General features: G+C 36.4%; 1 protein-coding gene across 9 annotated transcripts in view; it reads left to right on the forward strand.

Moving 5' to 3' along the window:
• Window positions 1-22,944, forward strand: part of RPS6KC1 (ribosomal protein S6 kinase C1) — a 191,290-nt gene that overhangs the window by 111,962 nt on the left and 56,384 nt on the right. The gene's annotated exons all lie outside the window — the stretch shown is intronic.

Genomic DNA, 22,944 nt, shown 5'->3' on the forward strand with positions numbered 1-22,944 from the left:
CCTACTTGTGATCTCTGTCTGTCAAATAAATAAATAAAATCTTTTAAAAAAAATTAAAAAAATAAAGAGATAACAGATATTTGCTATTGAGTTTCCTCAAATTTGGTGACATCTCAGATACATCAAAAATTCACAGTGCTGGCTGAGAGCTTACAAGTGTAATTTTAAAAACTGTACACAGTAAATCATGTTTTAAATGTATTTATCAACCACCACCTCACCTTTTGGAATAAAAGAAAATACTTTGTTATTAAAGTATAAATTTAGCCCTTTTAAAAAATATTAACCACCTTTTATGAAGCACCTTAGTGTTCATTTGTAACTTACTGTTCATTGAGCAGTTCTTATGTTCTAAAGTATGCATGTGATTTGTTGCTAAAACTGAACAATAAGCAGTATATCTCAGGTAAGTTAGGAACTAATGGTTTGTGGAATTCTGAAGGGAGTGTCAGGTTGGATATTACATGAAGCTCTCAGTGTCTTATTAAATCTTATAAGCATAATTTTTCTCAAATAAATTCATATAACTGAATTTTGACTTAAAGAATGCTAAGCAGTAGTACTTTTCAACCTGAAATATTTCTTTAACCATGTTTTCCCTAGCTTTTTCAGTTTGGAGAACATTCTATTTGAGAGTGCAGAGAAGAAGCCAAGTTCGAACTGAATAGTTCCTAGTTTCTTGGATTTCTGTGCAAGCAAATACACTTTTTTGATGTACAATGTCTGTTCTCTCTCTTTGATGTATTTATTTTGATAAAGTAAGACCTTTCATTTCTGTGCTCTAATCATGAGCAAGTCACCTTGAAGTCCTGGTAATATCTGGTAATATCTATGAGTCTCACATGTTTATCCAAACGAAAGCTTTCAGCAGTGGAGGAATTCTTAAATTCTGTGCTGAGGCACAACTTGCCGCTGTCTTTATTCTGTTAACCTGGGAAGTGTGTTTGGTGTTGAGAAGGTGACATTTAAATTTCTAAGTAGAGATAAGGAAATACGTATTTGGGAATTAATAAGCTTTGCAAAGAATCTTTAAAAATTTGCAACAGAGTCACTCTTTGTATAAACATTATTAGATTTTTAAAAATTTGAATTATTTTAAAATAAATTCTTTTCAGTTTGGGTTTTAGAAACTAGAAGTTTGGAAGAACAGTGTTGAATACATTGAAATGGCTAGCAGATACACAGGATATATGAATCTAAGTCTATACAGATCACAGTTTCTCTGATTCTGTTTCATTACAGTATTTGTTCTTTATGAGTTATTTTGAATGTTATTGTCTATAAACTTAGGAAACGTCCCTAGCAATGGGATTTTAGACTTTTAAATAGAAAGTAAATCAGATCTTCTCATCAATATTTAGACTGTAAGCTCTATGAGAACAAGATCTTGTCTTTCTTGTTCTCTGTATTCTCAATGCCTAGAATCATGCTTGACACATAATGGGTCCTTAATAAGTATTTGTTGAAGGAATAAATTGAAACATTAATAATTTTAAACATATCGTAGGTAGAGTGACACCTGCTGGTATAATGTGAGACTGCTCTCTATTAACCATTGTTCAAGACATTCAGGTATCTGCACCCAGAGAGATACTCATTCCATAGCTGTATCCTGGTCTAGTATTTAAAGAGAAATAAATGACTTTTTCTTCAACTGGTCCTCCATTAACATATATATTCAATAAGGAATTTAAGCATTAGGATTCTTGGAATATAAATAAGCGGATGTACACTTAGAAGCAAGAATGACATAGTTAGTGCAGGGACCTTCAAAATCATATACAAAAAATAGCTGAAAAAATGAGGTATGGTTTACCTGAAAACATGTGTGTGCTTCCAGTTTTTGAGGGCTACCCAGGATAAGGTGATTAAATAATATTTTGTTCAAATTATTAGGATTAAAGGGGATATTATGTCCAGATCAAGAGGTGCAAACTATGATCACCTTAGGCAAACCAGGTTGTATGGCTTTTCTGGAAAAAAGATAGTGAAGGATAAAGTTTGCTTTTTAATATCCCTATAGGATACAACCAGAAGTACATGAATATAAGTTTTCAAATTTTAGGTAATGAGTAAAGATACCTTTTGAGAATTAAGATTGACCAAAGGCAGACTGGATTCCATTGTACTTGTTTTTTGTCATTAGAGATATTCAAGGCTCAAGGGTCATTGCTGGGAATGTTGTAGAAGGAATTCAAGCACTGGATGGGTTTTTACATTAGATAACTTCTAAAGATTTCTTTTAGCCCTCAGAGTCACTTACACATAGTCTTCATATAGTAATAGCAAGGGAAAGTAGAAATTGGTAGAAAACCAATACTTTGATGAGAAGGATGGGTTGCTGTTGTTTCCACAGAAGTTTGTGTATGTGTGCATGCAAACTTTTGTGTTTGTGTGCATGAGGTATCAGGGTATGTATATGATTGCATGTATGAGGATTGTTTATATACAGGTAATTTGCTGTTGAATTAGAAGTCTGGATGGGTCATTTGACTGCTAGTAGAATGCCCAAATGCAGGGAGAGTTTCTGAGAAAGTTCATTATTGAATAACTTACCTAAAAAAAGGATAAAGGTATCTGTAGTCTGGTAAATAGTAATATGCTAATGGCAGTTTCCTGGTCTTGATATTGTGCTATAGCTACTATATATGATATCAGCATTGGGAGAAGCTGGGTGAAGGGTACATGAGACTCTACTATTTTTGCAACTTCCTGTACATTTGAAAAAGGTTAAAAAAAAAGACTTGGAGGACACTGACTTAAACAGCAGAGTAGTAATACCAAGATATGTCTCTTCATGTCCAGTTGTTTGTAGCCAGAGTCGTCCTGCATATGGGTGTGTGTCTAGTGTTTACAAGGTCAATCAGTGAAGATAACTGGATTGCTCATATTCATTCCAGCTTCTTAAAAAACAACTTTAGTAGGATGCTTGATAAATCATTGTTATAATAGATGCCACGTACTTTGTAAAAATGATCACTATTACATTAAATGCCTTGGCATTTTGTAATCAAGATGCTTCTCAACTTCATCTCAAGTTTGGCAGGCAGAATCTTAGTTTGTCTTGTCATTGGAAAAATACAATTTTAGTTTAAATATTTTTTGAGAAAATTTGTGTAGATTGTTCACATTGAGTAGATGTTAAGAGAACCTTAAAAAAATAAGTACAGGGGTGCCTGGGTGGCTCAGTTGGTTAAGCTTCTGACTCTTAATTTCAGCTCAGGTCATGATCTCAGGATTGTGAGATCAAGGCCCACATTGGGCTTCATGGGGCATGGAGCCTGCTTGGGATTCTCTTTCTCCCTCTCTCTCTGCCCTGCCTGTCCCTCAACTCACATACGTACTGTTTCTCTCTCTCTCTCAAAAAAAAAAGTACTTATTTTTTAAGTTTCCTAAATAATATTTTCTATGATGATATACAGATAAAGTGTCCTTATTGGGAGCACAGAAGCATCAGTATTTGCATATTTGCTCATTGAGAGAACATTGGGTTAAACTGGATTAAGAGGAATTTGCCCTTTCATTTAAACACTGGGACAAAAGTATTACCTAAATGATATCAAATTACAAGTGTTGCACTTTTGCTTCTGGAAAGATGGAGTTGCTTATAGAAAGAGGTCCTTTTCTATATGTTTTTCTGCTAAGTATAGCTAAAACTCTGGATGTTATAAAGAAAACAAACAATAAGAAGATTGGAAACTGGAGAGTAAAAGGAAGACTGACTAAGGACCGTGGGATCCAATGACTGTGTAGTGGTGAATTCCCTGTACTTGGTTTTCCTCACATACTCCAGGTTGGATGTTGGAGAAATGGCCTCCGCAGCAACGCTAACAGGAACAGACCAAAAACAAACAACAAAACCCTGTTCTTTTTAGCCAAAGGGCTATGAAATGGGAAGCTTAGTGAGACAGAAAACTTTTAGACAATAACCACTCTACTCCAGCCAACACCACAGAAAAAACTTTGGCTTATAATACATCCGAAATATCCAGGTTTCTGTAGAAAATCATTGAGAATCAGGGCACCCGGGTGGCTCAGTTAGTTAAGCATCTGCCTTTGGGTCCTGGGATCAAGCCCTCTGTCAGACTTCCTTCTCAGCAGGGAGTCTGCTGCTCCCTCTCCATCTGCCTCACCCCCAGCTTATGCTCTCCCTCTTCCTCCCTCTCTCTCTCTCTCAAATAAAATCTTAAAAATTATTGAGAAAAGACACTGAGATGACACAGATAGCCGTAATAAAAATGTTTTGGTGAGCAATTACAAAAATATACGAAACAAACAAAAAATAGGAAGTCTCAACAAAGAAATGGAAGATATAAAGAAAAGCCAAATGGAAGCTTTAGAACTAAAAATTACAATGAGAAAGAGAGGCAAAACCAAACCTCAGTGGACTCAACAACAGAATGATAGAACAGAGGAAATAGTGAGTTTGAAGATAGGGCATTAGGAATTACCTAATCTAAGGAGAAAATAAAATGGCGGGGGTAGGGGAGGGATGAACAGAGACAGGAACCTGTGAGACTAAATGGAAAGTTCTAACTTGCATTTCATTAGGATCAGAGATGAAGAGGAGAATGAGGGTGAAGCTGAAAAGTATTTGAAGAGATAATGGCCAGACATAAACCTACGGATTCAAGAAGGTGAATCCAAAAAAGGATAAATCCAAAGCAGTTCATGGCAAGGCACCTCATAGTCAAACTTCTTAAAAACTAGACAAAAAAAAAAAAAAAGCAATGCAAGGGAAACACTTCACCTATAGAGGAAAAACAGTTTGAATGACAATGGATTTCTCATCACAAACCATTGAGTCCATAAAAAATGGCACACCATTTTTAAAGTCCTGAAAGAAAAGAACTGTGTCAACCCAGAATTCTGTATCCTGTGAAAATACTCTTAAAAAATGAAGGGGAAATCGGTCATTCTCAGATAAATGAACACTAAGAAAATTTGCCACTAGTTAATTTATCCTAAAAGAATAGCTAAAGTAAATTCTCTAAACACAATGGAAATATTAAAAGTTGGAATCTTAGAATAATAGGAAGGAAGAATGAACAGTGAAAAGGGTAAATATGAGTAAATACTTTCCTTTTCCTCTTGAGTGTTCTAAAATATGTTTTATGTAACTGTTTTATTGTAACTGACCTATTTCTAAGTGTATGTAGAGAAAAAATTTAAGACAATTATGTTATAAATAAGGGAGTATAAAGGGATATAAAGAGATAATTTCTCTACACTTCATTTGAAATCGTAAAATGATGACATGAGAAGACAGTGGTCTTATATAAATATAATAAGTAGAGAAAACACTGAAAATGCTATAAAAAGAGAAACACTAAAAAAAACACTACAGATAAACAAAATGAAATTCTAAGAAATGTTAAAGTAATGCACAGTAAGGCAGGCAAATGAAAACACACAAAAAACAGAGCAAACAGAAAACTTAAAGGAGGTTCCAGAGCAAAGAAAATGATCAGAGCCAGAGAGGAATATCATGTGATGATAAGAGTTAGTCCACCAAGAGCACATAGCAGTCCTGGGTACGTATACACAAGACATTGGTTTGTTGAATATATAGTTGAATAAATACAAAAGAACATACTAGAATTGATTGGGGGGAAAAGTCGATGGGACACAGCCAAAGCATGCTGACAGGAATTTTTCTAGCACTAAATGCTTACATTAGAAAAGAAGAAAAGTTCCAAATCAATAAAGACTGTAACTCCCCCTCCAAGAAACTGAAAAAGAACAAAATATTCCTTAAGCAAGCAGAAGGAAATAAAAAGAGTAGTGGTCAGTGAAATTGCAAATAAAAATCATAGAGAAAAATCAGTGAAACACAAAGTTGGTTCTTTGCAAAGTAAAATTAATAAACCTTTAGCAAGACTGACAGAAAAATAAATGGGAAGACAGAAATTATTTGTCAGTAATGAAATAAAATAGTATTCCAGGTCCCACAGATATTAAAAAGAAACAAAGGAACAGTACAGACAACCCTGTACATGTCAATTTGATGATTTAGATGAAATGGACCAATTCGGGATGCCTGGGTTGCTCAGTCGTTAAGCCGCTGCTTTCGGCTCAGGCCATGATCCCAGGGTCCTGGGATTAAGTCCCGCATCGGGTTCCTTGCTCTGTAGGGAGCCTACTGCTCTCTCCGCTTCTGCCTGCCACTCTGCCTGCGTGTGCGTGCTCTCTCTTTCTGACAAATAAATAAAAACTTAAAAAAAAAAATGGACCAATTTGTAAAAGAGCATAAACTATCATCCAGTATGAAGTGGATAATTTGGATAGTCCTATTACTATTAAGAGCATTGTATTTACAATTAAAATACTCCTAAAGTGAAATCATGAGGCTCAAATGATTTTACTGGAGACTTTTACTGAATTTTTAAAGAATTAACACCAATTATGCATATTCTTTTCTAGAAAATAGAAGAAGGTGAAGTAGTTCCCAGTTCATTTTATGAGGTCAGTGTTGCCCTAATACCAAAATCAGGAAGTACAAAAAAAAAATTTACAGGCCATTATTTCTCATGAATGTAGGTACAGAAATCCTCAAAATATTAGCAAATAGAAATCAGCAGTATCTAAAAGGAATTATGTACTGTGACCAAGTAGGGTTGATTCCAGGGATACAAAGTTGGTATAGTGTTTGAAAACCAGTCCGTGTGGACATTAAGGAGGGCATGTAATGTGATGAGCCCTGGGTGTTATACGCAACTGATGAATTATAGAATAGTACATCTGAAACTAATGATGGCTAATTGAATTCAAATAAAATCAATCAGTGTAATCCAACTACAGTAATAGAATAAAGAAGAAAAATCACGTGATCATAGAATTGATGCAGAAAACATTTAAAAAACTCAACACCAGTTCATGGGGGATTAAAAAAAAACTCTAAAAACTAGGAATAGAGGGTAACTTCTTCAACTTGGTAAAGATTAGCTTCAGAAAACTTAGAGCTAATGGCATGCTTCATGGTGAACAACTAAATGCTTTACCCCTTAAGATCAGGAACAAGGCAGATTCTTAGCACTTCTATTTAACATAGTATTAGAAGTTCTAGAAAGTGCTATTCAAGAAGACAAGGAAATAAAAGGCATATAGATTGGAAAGGAAGAAATAGAATTGTCTGTATTTGAAGATGACATAATGGTTTACACATAAAAAATCATTGGAATCTACCAAAAAAATCAGAACTAAGAAGTGAATTCAGCAAGGTTGCAAAACATAAAATCAGCATACAAAAATGTTATATTTCTGCATACTAACAGTGGACACATAGAAACTGGAATTAAAAATACGGTACTCTTTATAGTCATAAGTGATACACAGTTTTAACAGAATTCCTATCAGATTTTCAAGAAGGTATTTTTGTATGTGTATTGATGTGGGCAATATTATTAAAACATTTATATGGGAAGGTATAGGAACTATAATTGCTAAAACAATTTTGTAAAAAGAATAAAGTGGGTATAATCACTTGACTTGATTTCAGGAGGTGCATAGCTACAACAGTCAAGACTGTGGTATTGGTGTACAGAGGCACACATAAATCAGTGGGACAGAATAGAGAATGTATGGCCAGCCGACTTTCGACAAAGGTGCAAAAGCAGTTCAATGTAGGAAGGATAGTTTTTTTTTAACATAGAGTACTGAAGCAATTGGATATCCATGGCCAAACAACAATAACAAAACCCCCCAAACCAAACCTTTGGCCAGTATCTCACACCTATACAAAAATTAGCTCAAAATGGATCACACATTTAAATGCAAAACATAAAACTTTTAGAAGTAAACATAGGAAAATCTTTAGGACCCAAGTGTTGGTTTATAAGAGGTTTTAGACATGTTGCTGAAAGCATGATCCATAAAAGGAAAAAGTGACATATTAGACTATCAAGATTAAAAACTTTGGGTCTGCAAGAAGTTTATTAAGAGACTGAAAAGATAAGCTACAGACTGGGAGAAATTATTTGCAAATTGCATATATTACAAAAAACTCATTTAGAATTTATATAGAATCTTGAAACTCAATATTAAAAACCCAAACAATCCAACTAGAAAATTACCAAAAGATATGAAAAACCATTTCACCAATTGAAATTATGGTAAATTAGCACATGAAAAGATGTTCAACATCAATAGTCATTAGAGAAATGCAAAATAAGATCACAGATATCACTATAAACCTATTAGAAACCTTTCTTTGTAATAGCCCCAGTGTGGAAACAACCAAGGTATTTTACAGTAAGTGAACAGTTAAACTGTGGTGCATTAATACCATGTAATAATACACACCTCTGCTGGGGTGAATGCATGAAGTTCATTATCCTGAGTACAAAAAAACCACTCTCAAAAATAATTATACCTTTATGATTCCGTATATATACATTTTCAAAGTGATGAATCTATCTAATATTTCTCTTCTTTCATTTTCCATAGTTCATTCTTTTTTAAAAGGTTTTATTTATTTATTTGACACAGAGAGTGAGAGCACAAGCAGGGGCCCAGCAGGCAGAGGGAAAGGGAGAAGCAGGCTTCCCACTGAGCGGAGAGCCTGATGCAGGACTCGATCCCAGGACCCTGGGGTCATGACCTGAGCCAAAGGCAGACACTTAACTGACTGAGCCACCCAGGTGGCGCTCCCATAGTTCATTCTATTTAAGAATTGAGGTAGTATAGGACAAAGACATATAAAAGAAATTACTAATAAGGCACATATGGGTTAATAATTATTGCTACAATTTATTGCTTATATATTACAGTGAAAGTGAGCTGATTTAATATGGTTCCCTATGTTTTGAAAAATTATATTCTGTTGTAATCTTTAAGAAATCATCCCTGTGAATATTACTTTATAATAAATGTATGTTATTTTGTCATATATGTAAGAAAAGAATATATCCTACTATGTTGTTAGTATTTAGTTTAAATATGTAAATATATTGTCAGAATAGTAGTTTACGTAAAAATTCTCAAGTTAGAACCTGCGAATACAATATAACTGTAGTGTGAATACATTATAGTATATTCAGCTGTACTATAGATGTAGATATATTTAAATGAAGTTGTCTGTTACTGTGGTTTTGTGTATAACATGCTACTAATAATTCTGGTGCTGAAAACCTAGGTTTACAAATATTTAAAAATACATTTAAGAATTGGGGCATCTGAGTGGCTCAATTGGTTAAGCATCCAACTCTTGATCTTAGCTCAGGTCTTGATCTCAGAGTTATGAATTCAAGCCCTGCATTGGGCTCCGCACTGGGCATGGAGCCTACTTAGAAAAAAAATACATTTAAATACCAGTGTAAATTCCTTCTGGTTTCTGGTCTGGCATGGAAAGAACTTGGAAGGCTCTACTCCATCCTAACAAGAAGTAAAAAGCTGAACAAACTGGAAAATCGACAACTCTTCTGAGATACATAAGAGAGGTGAAGTCATAGGGCAAATGGCTGCCCCTAAATTAGAGAGACAGACATACAGATACAGGGAATCACTGCTTACTAGAGCAGAAACCTACATGGGAACTGGTGCCAAACTGTTATTGACAAATTGCTGGAGGCTTAATGGGACAAGTCTGAGAGTTAAAAACTGCAGGGTTGCTTCCATACTTCTGTGAGTTTTACCTTTTGGGGCTCTACCAGGTTCTCACAGTGAGTATTGGAGAAAAATCCCCTCAAGCTTTCATTGAGAGAAGGGGAAAGTAGCCACAACCATTTTGAAATATACCAGGGCATTCTATTCATAACAAGATTTGTCTTCAAGAGAAATGTTTTTTTTTTTTTTTTTAAGATTTTATTTATTTGTCAGAGAGAGAGCACGAGCGAAAGTGAGCACAGGCAGACAGAGTGGAAGGCAGAGTCAGAGGGAGAAGCAGGCTCCCTGCGGAGCAAGGAGCCGGATGTGGGACTCGATCCCAGGACGCTGGGATCATGACCTGAGCCGAAGGCAGCTGCTTAACCAACTGAGCCACCCAGGCGTCCCAAGAGAAATGTTTTTACCAGAGCCTAACCAGTGAGGCTTTATGAGAGCCTAACTGGCTTTGGGGAAGGGAAATACCCAGTTCTGGGCAGCTTTAGTCTTGGGTGCAGGGGAAGGAGAGTGCCCAACTTTAATCCCCGTCTGACCTTCTGGTGGGAGGAAAGAGAAATACCCAACTCCAGTCCCCTACAGCCATTTAGTTCTACCTATAGCTGGGGAAAATCTGATAGGAATTTGTGAATTTCACAGCACAGGGCCACAGGCTTACTAAACGACTGAGACTTAATCATAGGTCTGTAGAAGTCTTTCCTTCCTCCAACATCTATCTTACCACATTACTAAAGGCCTATTTATTGGAGTTCCTTTTACCTAGTACATCACATTCAACTTCCAACGAAAAATTACAATGTATGCTAAGTGGCAAAATGAGCAAACAAGCAAACCCTCCCCCCACAAATAAACAATAAAAACAAACCCACAATGGTTTGAAGTGACAGCAAGAATCAGAACCAGACTCCGATATGGAGGGATATTGGAATTTATCAGACCAGCAATGATTAATATGCTATGTGCTGTGCCAGAAAAAGTAGACAACATATAAGAACAGATGGATAGTATAAGCATAGAGATGGAATTTCTAGAAAGAATTTTAAAAAATGCCAGAGATAAAAAATACTATAACATAGATGAAAAATGCTTTTGATTGGCTCATTGATAGACTGGACAGAGCTGAAGAAAGAATCTCTTGGCTTGAGGATATGTCAGTTGAAACTTCCAAAACTAAAAAGCAAAGAGAATAAAGACTAAAAAAAAATGGAATATCCAAGAACAGCAGGATAACTGCAAAGGGCATAATATACATGTATGGGAATACCAGAAGATGAAGAAAGAGAGAGGAACAGTCTTTTAAAAATAATAATGACAATGTGTTCAATTATGTATGCTTATGTATGTGTATGTATATACTTATGTATACTTATGTGTAAGTGAAATGAATAAGAGCAACCATACAAGAGATAGGAGAGATGAATTCGGGGTATTTTGCTATTATAAAGTACTTGCACTACCTGAGAGGCAGTATAGTGTTATTTGAAAGTGGACTTGGATAAGCTATAAGTGTGTATTGCAAAACTCTAGGGCAACCAATAAGAAAAGTGAGGAAAAAAAAGTATAATTGATATGCTGAAAAAGGAAAGAAAACGGAATCATATAAAATGCTCAGTTAAAGCCACAAATGGCAGAAAATGAATGGGAGGGGTGCCTGGGTGGCTCAGTGGGTTAAAGCCTCTGCCTGCAGCTCAGGTCATGATCCCAGGGTCCTGGGATCGAGCCCTACATCGGGATCTCTGCTCAGTGGGGAGCCTGCTTCCTCCTCTCTCTCTGCCTGCCTCTCTGCCTACTTGTGATCTCTGTCAAATAAATAAATAAAATCTTTAATTAAAAAAAAAAAAAAGAAAATGAATGGGAGAAAAAAATAGGAACAAGAACCAGGGCAATGATTATCAGGAAAAAATGTGTTAGGTATCCAACTTTATCAATAATTGTAAACATGAGTGCTCCAAATGCACCAATTAAGAGACAGTAATTGCCAGAATTGATTAAAAAAAATAAAAAGAACCAACTCACCCAAGAAGAAACTTACAATCTGAATAGGCCTATATCTATTAAAGAAATCAAATCAGTAATTAAGATTCTTCCAAAACAGAAAACATCAGCCTGGATGAGTTCACTGGTGAACTCTACTAGACTTCTAAGGAAGAGATTATACCAATTTCCCAAAATCTCTTTCAGAATATAGAAGCAGAGGGAATACTTCCTAACTCAATTTTATGTGGCTAGCATTATCCTAACACTAAAATAAAAGCTATTATAAGAAATAAAGTTTATAGATCAACATCTCTTATGAACATAGGTGCAAAAACTCTAATCAGATTATTAGCAAAATGAATCCAATATAGAAAAAGCTATACACAATGAATTAAATGGGATTTATCCCAAGTATGCAAGGCTGGTTTAACATTTAGAAGTCAATTAATGTAATTCAGCATACCAACAGAGTAAAAACAAAACAAAAAATCCCACATTGTGATCAATCAGTTCTGAAGAAGCATTTGAAGTAGTCTAGCACTCATTCATGACAAAAACTCTCAGCAAATAGAATAGAAACTTCCTCATCTTAATAAAGAACATTTACCAAAAAACCTACAGCTAACATTCTTTACAGTGAAAAACTTTAAGCTTTTCCACTAAGATCAGGAACAAAGCAAGAATCTTCCCTCTCAGCGTTCCTTTTCTCAGCCCTTCTCTATCCTAGGCATCCTCACTGATAAATAAGACAATAAAAAGAAAAAAAGATACGCAGATTGGAAAGGCAGAAAGAAAATTTGTAGATGACATAATCGTCTATGTAAAGAATCTACAAAAAATCTTCTGGTACTAAGTGATTATGGCAAGGTTGCTGCATGTAAGGTTAATGTACAAAAGTCAGTCATTTTCTTATGTGCCAAAAATGAGTAAGGGGAATTTGAAATTAAATATACATACACAAAAACACAGTATCATTTATAGTAGCTCCCTCAAAAAATGAAATACTGGGGTGTATGGCTGGCTTAGTGAGTAGAGCATGCAATTCTTGATCTCAGGGTCTTGACTTGAAGCCCCATGTTGGGCATGGAGACTACTTTTTTTTTTTAATTTAAAGATTTTATTTATTTATTTGACAGAGAGCACAAGTAGACAGAGAGGCAGGCAGAGAGAGAGAGAGAGAGGGAAGCAGGCTCCCTGCTGAGCAGAGAGCCCGATGCAGGACTCGATCCCAGGACCCTGAGATCATGACCTGAGCCAAAGGCAGGGGCTTAACCCACTGAGCCACCCAGGCGCACCCTGGAGACTACTTTAAAAAAAAAATACTTAGTTATGAACCTGACAAACTGTGTATACCATCTATATGAAGAAAACTACAAAACTCTAAGGAAACAAATCAAAGAAGAACTAAATAAATGGAGAGGTATTCTATGTTCATGGATAGGAAGACTACTCATGTCAAGATGTCAGCTCTTCCAATTTGATTTATGTATTGAGTTCAATCCCAATCAAAATCACTGCAGATAATTTTTTGGATATTGAGAAAATGATTGTAAAGTTCTTATTGAGTGACAAAAGTCCAACATAGTTTTGAGGAAAATCCAATACAGTATTTAAGGAAAAGAACAAACTCAAAGGACTAACTCTACCCAACTTCAAGACTTTCTGTAAAGCTACAGTAACTAAGACAATTATAAAGAATAGACAGATTCATGGAACAGAATAGAGTACTCAGAAATAGATACATGAATAGAGTTTAGGGATCTTTGACAAAGCAATAAAAGCAATAACCTGGAGAAAAGATAATCTCTCAAACAAATGGTGCTGGAACTCTACACTCAGTGGACATCCACATGAAAAAAAGGACTTAGACACAGACCATAAATCATTCAACAAAACGAACTCAAAAGTAGATCATAGACCTAAAGGAAAACACAAAACCATAAAACTCATAGAAGATAAAACAGGAAAAAATCTAGATGACCTTGTGTATGGCAGTGACTTTTCAGATCACCAAAGGCATAATCCATGAAAGAAATAATTGGTAAGCTGTACTTCCATTAAAATTAAAAAAATGTATGTTCTACAGAAGACTGTCAAGAGAATAAGCCAAGGTACAGATTGGGAAAGAATATCTCTAAAAGACATATTTATATAAGGATTATCCAAAATATGTTAAAAACAAAAACCTCTTAAAACCTAACTATAAGAAAATGAACAACTTGGGCGCCTGGGTGGCTCAGTGGGTTAAGCCGCTGCCTTCAGCTCAGGTCATGATCTCAGGGTCCTGGGATTGAGTCCCGCATCAGGCTCTCTGCTCAGCAGGGAGCCTGCTTCCTCCTCTCTCTCTCTGCCTGCCTCTCTTCCTACTTGTAATCTCTCTCTGTCAAATAAATAAATAAAATCTTAAAAAAAAAAAAAGAAAGAAAATGAACAACTTGTTTTAAAAAAAAAAGCGCAAAAGTTCTGAATAGGTGTTCCCCAAAGAAAATACATAGATGACAAATAGACATTCGAAAAGATACCCCACATCATTTGTCATCAGATATATTCAAACTTAAACACAATGAGATACCACTATATACTTATTAGAATGGCCATAATTGGAACCTTGACAGCACCAAATGCTGACAAGGATGTGGAATAACAGGAATTCTTTAATTGCTGGTGGGATTGTAAAATAGTATAGCTATTTTGGGAGATAGTTTGGTGGTTTCTTACAAAACTAAACATAGCTTCAGCATATGATCCAGCATATCCCTTCTTGGCATTTGCCTTAAATGAATTCAGAGTTTTATGTCCACACCAAAGCCTGCGCATGGATGCTTATAGTAGCTTTATTTGTAATTGCCAAAAATTGGAAACAACTGAGATGCTCTTTTGTAGGTGAATGGATGAATATACTGGGTTATATCTAGGTGATGGAATATTATTCAGTGTTACAGGAAATGAGCTATCAAGTTATGAAAAGACATGGAGGAAACTTAAATGCATATAAGTGTAAAATGATGATTGGAAAAGGTTGCATGTATTATTTTAACTATATGACATTCTGGAAAAGGTGAAATAATGGAGACTGTAAAGAAATCAGTGGTTTCAGGACACCTGGGTGGCTGAGTAGGTTAAGGCCTCTGCCTTTGGCTCAGGTCATGATCCCAGGGACCTGGGATCGAGTCCCGAATGGGGCTTTCTGCTCAGCAGGGAGCCTCCTTCCCCACCCCTCTCTGCCTCTCTGCCTACTTGTGATCTGTGTCTGCCAAGTAAATAAATTAAATCTTAAAAAAAAAAAAGAAGAAATCAGTGGTTACAAGCAATTGGGAGAAGAGAGATGAATAGTGGAGACAGGATTTGGGGGGCAATGATGATGTTATAATGGAGGATGCATGTCATACATTGTTAAAAACCATAGAACGTACAACAACGTGAGTGAACCCTAATGTAAACTGTGGGATTTGAGTGATGATAATGCATCACTGTAGGTTCATCACTTTCAACAAATATACCAGTCTTGTGCAAGATGTTCATACTAGTGGAGGCTGTGGTTGTTTGGGGTGGATATATATGGACACTACACTTTCTGCTCAGTTTTGTTGTGAACCTAAAACTGTTCTAAAATATGAAGTCTAGGGCGCCTGGGTGGCTCAGTGGGTTAAGCCGCTGCCTTCGGCTCAGGTCATGATCTCAGGGTCCTGGGATCGAGTCCCGCATCGGGCTCTCTGCTCAGCAGGGAGCTTGCTTCCCTCTCTCTCTCTCTGCCTGCCTCTCCGTCTACTTGTGATTTCTCTCTGTCAAATAAATAAATAAAATCTTTAAAAAAAAATAAAATAAAATATGAAGTCTAGGGGCTCCTGGGTGGCTCAGTGGGTTAAGGCCTCTGCTTTCATCTCAGGTCATGATCCCAGAGTCCTGGGATTGAGCCCCACGTCGGGCTCTCTGCTCCGCAGAGAGCCTGCTTCCTCCTCTCTCTCCCTGCCTGCCTCTCTTGCCTACTTGTAATCTCTGTCTGTCAAATAAATAAATTAAATCTTAAAAAAAATAAATAAAAATAAAATATGAAGTCTACTAAAAAAAACGTCAGTGCAGTAATTTCTATGTTTGGCGAAAGCTTATGGGACCTTCAACAATGGCTTCACCTAAAATTATCATGTAATAGTTGATGTTAAAATTGTAAAAGATACAGGAAAAAATTGTGATTGTGAGCACACTGGTTCTGACAGCCAGTTAACCATTACAAATGTCTTCAGATCACTATAGCTTTTTATACTTTTCATTTTCCAGAGACCAAACTCTTAGGATTATATAGTACCTCCATACCACACACTATTCTGACCTCTCTACGAAAACTATTTAATGCTCTCAAACTTCTTACAAGTAAGGAACCTGAACTCAGAGAGGTTAAGTATCTTGTCTAGAGACACTAAGCAGAGCTAGGGTTTGGCCCAAGATCATCTCTTTAAAAAACCGGAGATCTCTAATTATTCAGAACTGCATTTTATGTGATGATTATAACATTTATGTCCCTTATCAACTTCTTATATTTCAGTACATTATTCTTTTGGTTTTGCGTTTTAAAAAAATCAGGGTATCCTTATTAATAGAAGTGAATAATAACATTTTTAAAAACTATGGCAGTCAAAAACCTACATAGTGACTAATAGGGTTTTGCTGTAACTAATTGAATGTCTGAGTCAGGGTCTCATTTGAGCCTTACTAACCACCATGCATGGTTTATTTTATAAACACTTTGATGCTTTCAAACTGTATTAGCTTAAAGGTAAAAATATTGAAATAATTATTATATTTATTGATTGAAACATTAGATATTGAAATATACACCATTACCACCTTGAAGTGTGAATCTCAGAAATTCTGTGTGATCCAGTTGGGAAATGTTGTTCTGAATTATTCTCTTTAATGGTTTCATACTATTCTACCATATACTGTAATTTATTTAATCAGTTCCCTATTGTTTGGCTCTTCTTGTTTTCCCATTTTTCTCTGCCTGTGATGAATATTCTTAGAGGTAAATTATCTCCTACTATGATTTGCTTAATATACTTTTTCAGAGTTGGAGATCATGAGTCAAAGAGTATCCACGTGTGTATTAACATCCAGAAATATTGTACTATTATACTTCTACTAGTAGTATATAAGAAGACTTATTTCCTAACATCCTTACCAACAAATGGCATTTGCTGGATGAAAATTTGGATTTCATTATCATTTTAATATGCAATTTTAATTGCTAATGAGGATGAATTTTTAAAAACATTTATTGGCTGTTTGTGTTTCTCCTTTTATGAAATGACTGTTTCATTTCCTTTTTCCATATATTTTTTATTAGAGGATTATGTTTTCTTAGTGATTTTTAAGACTTCTTTATTTAAAGGTTTGTAAACCTTTGTTTTGAATATGCAGGAGTTTTTTTTTTATGTTTTTTCAACACAAAAATATTCTCATTATGTATATTGTTTATTGTAGAAAAGAAAGAATAAATAAGCTAAAATAAAGAAGATGCAGTTTACCCATAACTCTCCACCTGGTGAGAATCCTTTTTACATTTTAATGTATATTTCTAGGTCTTTTTTTGTGTGTGTTTATACATACACCTAGGCCTCATTAGCTTATGGTTTCAAATGAAGTCATAAAGACATAAACAACTAAATTATACTGACTTTTAGCTCTTACCATCATAGTGGGACCTCCCTCTCTTTCTTCCCCACCCCAGAAATATTTTTGAGATTCTTCATGGCCTCATATGAATTAAGAATGAGTATATATCTTTCTACCAGAAACTCCTGTGTTCTTCTACCAGCCTTGTAGTTCTCCAGGACTTCCCTATGGTCCTGCATCTGAATTAGACATTTTCCTACATTCCAGTTGGACTTGTAGTGCTCTAGCAGAGTACTTATTGAAGTGTCTGTATTTGCCCCTCTCCCATGTTAAAACCTAAGTTCCTGTAGGGTGGGGTCCATATTTGGTGTGTTTATTACACTTTTATCCATGGCTTGTACAGTGCTCGCACATAACAGGTATCCAGTAAATATATGTCAATTTGTTACGATAGTGGTGGGAAAAGACACTTGCCCATCAATTAACTTTTTAACTTCATGTATGATGTTAAATTTTTTAATCTTCTCATTCCTTTTCTTCATGATTTGCCTTTAGTGGTGTTGATTTGTTTCTTTTTAATAATTAGAGAACTTTTTGTATCCTTTGTGTTTTCATAGCACAACCGTCAAAAGTTGGTTTTAGTTTTCAGTGCTAGTGATTCTGTGTAATTCCATTTTAGCATTGTTAGAATATATTGGAATAGATGACATCAACATCTTTGAACTCCCTCTTCTAGCAGCCTGAATCTGCTAATCTTCAAAGAAAAACAGTTTTTCACAACTTGCTCTGAAACAAATTTTTAATGTAATTTTTATAATAGTCTTGAAGGGGTGCCTTGATTTTGCAAGTATTTCCACTTTCAGCGCCTAGTATCTGATGCCACATGTCAGAGTATAAACCTCTTGTCTCCTGTCAGGAAGGGGGGCAGCTGCCTGGCTGGGTGTGCAGCAGCAGAGAGGATGTGGATTTTTTCCCCACTCTTGTTTTCAGGAAAAGCTGGTACCTCTCATTTCTGGATTTCTGCAGCAGGAATCGGCTTGTGTTTTGTTCCTTTTTCCACCTAGAGACATTTAGCATGTTTTTTGTGTTGTAAAATTGTGCCATCTGTTCTTATGTCAGTGATGCCTAAACGGGGTGTCTCCCGTTTGGATAGGAGGCCCCAAATGTGGAGCGACGGGTAGGTGGAAGCCAGTGATATGGGTGGTGAAAGGATTCACTTGAGGCAGAATAACGGAGAGAGAAGTTGATTGAGTCCACCGCAAGGGAGCCATTGGCCGGGCAGCAGAGGAGAGGCTGTCTGCGGCGGGGCAGTGGGTGGAGGCTGTTTTTAAAGAGGCAAGATGAGGACGTATGGTCACGGATGGACTCTTACCTTTTTTGGTAACTGTGCCTAGTTGTAAGTAGCCCATGGTCAGTTAGGGCCTATAGCTGTTTTAAGGTGTGTCATCTGATGGGCCAGCCAGGGGCTCACTGTGGCCCTTTCTGCATTCCATTCATCCAGACTGCCTAAGAGTGGCCTCTGCAGTCCCCTCTCATGTTTGCTTTGTAGTCATCATTGTGTGTCTTTTATAAATGTCTTTACTCTTATTTAGTGACATTTGTATAGCCGATGCTGACCTATATTTAACAGTGTTACATTTAACACATTATATAGCCCTTCTCACACCTCATAACATCCATTATTTGGACCAGCATGTCTTTGTTGAACTTTTTTACGTTGTTAACAAATTTTTTCAAAAAAAAAAAAAAATAGGACAAAGAGTCCTGGGGTGACATACAGCTAAAGTAATCATTTGAGGTTGACCCAGTACCCCCTGGGTGCAGCTGTTTACATCTAACCCATCTTTCCTTCAGCTGTGTTTCAAATTAAAATTTAGGCATCCCAAATTATTTGTGAATTTAAAGGTTTACATTATTTTCTTTATCTCCCTTTTAAGACAGACTGTCATTTACCTCTAGTCTGATTTTCTTCCAGTTCATCGTAAACACTGCTGCCAGAATAATTCATAAAACTGATCTTGAGAAAAATGATCTTTCTAAAGGTAAAAACTCTCTTGCTTAAAAATCCTTAATACCTTCACATAGTTTTTAGGAGAAAGTTTTAACTTCCTAGCTAAGCATTCAAAGACCTTTGTGATTTGATCTAGCCCATATTTTCTTTCTTTCTTTCTTTCTTTTTTTTTTTTTTTTAAAGATTTTGTTTATTTGACAGACAGAGATCACAAGTAGGTAGAGAGGCAGGCAGAGAGAGAGGGAAGCAGGGTCCCTGCTGAGCAGAGTGCCTGATACCGGGCTCGATCCCAGGACCCTGGGACCCTGGGACCATGACCTGAGCCAAAGGCAGAGGTTTAACCCATTGAGCCACCCAGGTGCCCCCAAGTACTTTCTCTGTTGATTGTCAGATTGTCCACCACTGCCCCCTAGTCTGCCCCCAGACCACCAGGACGTGCTCTCCTGGTTACAGCACGGTGGACCCTGCAGGGTAGACAAGGCATCCTGTTTCACTCATGATGTACCTGTCTGCCTAGAGAGACTTTTGCTTTTCTTCCTCACTTTATTTCATCTCATCATGATTACTGTTTTCTTTTGGAAGGCTCCCTTGGTTACCTGTACTGTCCAATTTAAATATCTTTTGCTGTGTCTTTTTAATGTCTTGAACTTACTTGTCGTAGCATTTGTTTGTACTGTATGATAGCGTTTGATACTACTTCTGTGCCTCCAGTGGCCCTTCATATGCCTCACATGAACAAGAATTTTTCTTCTTTTTTTAAAAATAAGTTAACATTTTTATTTTGGCACAGTATTTACAGACATCTGTTAGACAGAAAATATAGCCTAAATACTGTGTTTGAGATACATGTCTTTGGAGAATCAATCTCTATAACATGTCAAACACCAGCTTAGTAACTGTATCTTATTTAATTTTGTATTTTGGGCCTTAGTGTAATAACTTGCAGATTACAGATACTCAGTATATTAAATTGTTGAGAAAAATCAATGAATGAATGATACCTTCCTATTACCATTACCTCAAAAAAAAAAGGAGATCATTTATTCTAATTGGCCTGCCTCCTCAGCATATCTCTGCATTTTTTTTCCATTTCTGTTTCCTTATTTATTTATTTATTTAGCAAATATTTACCGAGCTCCTGCTCTGTGTCACATGTGGTATTAGCCACCAGAGATACAGTGCTAAACAAAACACGCCTTTTCTCTACCATTTCAGAGTTTATAATCCGGTGGGAAATATAAATAAATAAACTGGCAGTTACGACCCAGTGTGGAAAGTGCTTTGGGTGAAGGAAGTCCATTAAGGGAATGGTAACAGTATACAGAAGGGCCCCCTGTCTTGGGGCTCTCTGGAGGCTTCTTTCAGTAAGTAGAACAAAGCAGGAGGGAGGAGTCAGGCTTAGCTCAAAGAAGAGTGTTCGAGTCCAGGGGTGCCTGGGTGGCTCAGTGGGTTAAACCTCTGCCTTTGGCTCAGGTCATGATCCTAGGGTCCTGGGATTGAGCCCCGCATGGGGCTCTCTGCTCAGCAAGGAGCCTGCCTCCCTACCTCCTCCCTCCTCTCTGTCTGCCTCTCTGCCTACTTGTGATCTCTGCCAAATATATATATATATAGATATAGATATATATATCTATATCTATCTATCTATCTATCTATCTATCTTAAAAAAAGAAGAAGAGTGTTCCAGTCTGAAGGCGTAGCATATGCATGGTTGTGGGAGTCTCCGAGAGCATGCTTTCTCTTTAACTTCCCTTCAGCCCTTTGAATTCTTCCTTTTTGTCCGTGCGCATTTAGTCCATTTTTCAACACTTAGCGGAAGCTTACCTCCATAAAGCTGTGCTCATCTTTTCTGCCTTTGAATTAAGCTCAGAGTTCAGTTCTATATTATTTTTCTCCTCTATGACTTATTTGTCTTAAATATATTGTTAACCTGTGCTGGAGCGCAGGGACTCTCTTATCCCTTTGTTTTCTCTGATCATGCCTAACTACATACAACATTGTCCATGCAGTAAGGATATAGTAAACACTTGTTGAATAGTGGTAAAGGGGGGAAAAAAAGGAAGAATTGATGTGTTTTAAGATTTCAGATACTCTCTGAGTCTGCACCTCACAATATACTATACCTGCAGGATCACAGCAAGAAGGTAGTTTGAACTGAAAATCACCAAAATACTCTGCTTTGTGCTCCCTTCCGCCTTCCCTTCTCTCGCAGTGTACACTGTAGATGATTGTCAGGGTACTTTGTTGTAGTCCAGGAAATTGTCAGTTTCAGAATGAGTGTTGTATCTTTGTATTTCATAGGTGCTGTAAAACATTTTGGAATTTTTCAGAGCATGGATGCCTTGTATTCTTACAGTAAATAAATTTCCTGTGTCATATGAAAATACTGTTAAATTTTAATCAGTACTAGAAGTTCAGCTCCATCTGCTACAGAAGTACAAAGCTCATTTAAAACATTTAAAGGGGCATTCAGGTGGCTCAGTCATTTAAGCATCTGACTCTTGATTTGGGCTCAGGTCATGATCTCAGGGTCCTTAGATTGAACCCTGGGTTCTTTCAATGCTGGGCGCACATCTTGCTTAAGATTCTCTCTCCCTCGGTCTCCTCCACCCCACCCCACCCCCATTTAAAAATAATAGCATTTAAAGCTTTCTTGAGGCATTTTCTTCTGAATTGGAGTCAGACTACCTTTGACATTGGCAATTTAGTTGGATATGTATTGATTGACTTGAAGATGTAGCCTCTGTGTCGTTGCCATCATAAGATTGCCTCTGTTAACTTTCTCGGTACATACTGCACCGATTCTGAACACTTTGTAAAAACTATGTAGACATGTTTCCTTTTTTAATTGCAGTTTTCAGGGCCTGTAAATTGATTTGAGTGTATTTATAGAGCCTATCTGGCAGTAGAATGGAAATACTAAAGCAGAGTATGAATGGATATAGTTAATAGCAGCACTCGAGTATTAGGTTTTTCTAGCAAATGGAAATGGAAGGATCTACAGCTAAACACAACAGACTGTACTTTTAATTGAATTTTCATCTAAATTTAACAGTGTCCTATCATTATCCCAGGTGAACTTAAGAATTCAAACCAGAGAAATAGAATAAATGGTTTCATTATGAAATTGAATGGCACAAGCTGAACTTGGGCCTGAAAACCCAGAAGTTTAGAGTTTTAACCTCTCTTTTGCATAATCTCTTTGTGGCCTTGGGCAAGTCACTTCACAAAAACAGAAAACAGACAATCACAATGAGAATGACAAAGGTGTAGAGATCCAGCTTTTAAAGCATTTGGATCTGAGAAGAGCCTTCTAAGTGGATGTTTTTCCTAGCTCTTCAACGTGTCTGTTTTAAACCCAATTTTTTTATCTTTTATATTCTGCATTCTGCTATATTTATATCCAGTTTTCTTACAAAGACACCTGTCCTTTGGAAACAGGTTTTCTGAAGTGATAGATATATAGGCCTAGGATTTGAAAAATTATACAAAGTAAAACTTTTTTCATATATATATGCAAAAGATACTTTGTGATAACTTTATTGTTCACTAAACCTCACATTCCTGTTAGGAGACATAATTGAGGAATGGCTTATATTCATTGACATTTAACTGATAGGAATATAAAAGAGTTTATGTTTGTGGTTGAAGTAGTTACTCCCTGGATTATTTTCTAGAGACTAACGCATATTTTGCATTGCGTTAGGGTAGGACCAGAGTTAGCTATTTGCTAAAGATGAATAATCCTGGGG

This window comes from Mustela nivalis (genome assembly GCF_964662115.1).
Source record: "Mustela nivalis genome assembly, chromosome: 16".
In the NCBI taxonomy this organism is placed as follows: Eukaryota; Metazoa; Chordata; class Mammalia; order Carnivora; family Mustelidae; genus Mustela; species Mustela nivalis.